Below are 315 nucleotides of genomic sequence, written 5' to 3'. Positions count from 1 at the left end.
ATACCCAAACGCTTTTTGTCTTTTGAGGGCCCCCCGACCTGAGTTGAACATGACAGTGGAAAGGCATTACAAAAAAATTCAGAAAGGGTGAAAAAACAGATTTTAAAAAAAAAATGAAGGGGGACCCGGTTTTTGAAATATTAGTAAAAAATATCCCAACACAAGAATTTTTTGTACACCCCATTTTATTTTTGCGGTCCCCCTTTACCCGCTTTAACAGGGGCAAAAACCTTTTTTCAAAAAGTTATTTTTGGAAATTTACTTATCCAAACATAATCTTTTTTCGCCCGATCCAAAAATTTTTCAACACTGAAA

This window comes from Penaeus monodon, chromosome 24 (genome assembly GCF_015228065.2).
Source record: "Penaeus monodon isolate SGIC_2016 chromosome 24, NSTDA_Pmon_1, whole genome shotgun sequence".
NCBI classification, from domain to species: domain Eukaryota; kingdom Metazoa; phylum Arthropoda; class Malacostraca; order Decapoda; family Penaeidae; genus Penaeus; species Penaeus monodon.
This window is presented reverse-complemented; position numbering follows the sequence as displayed.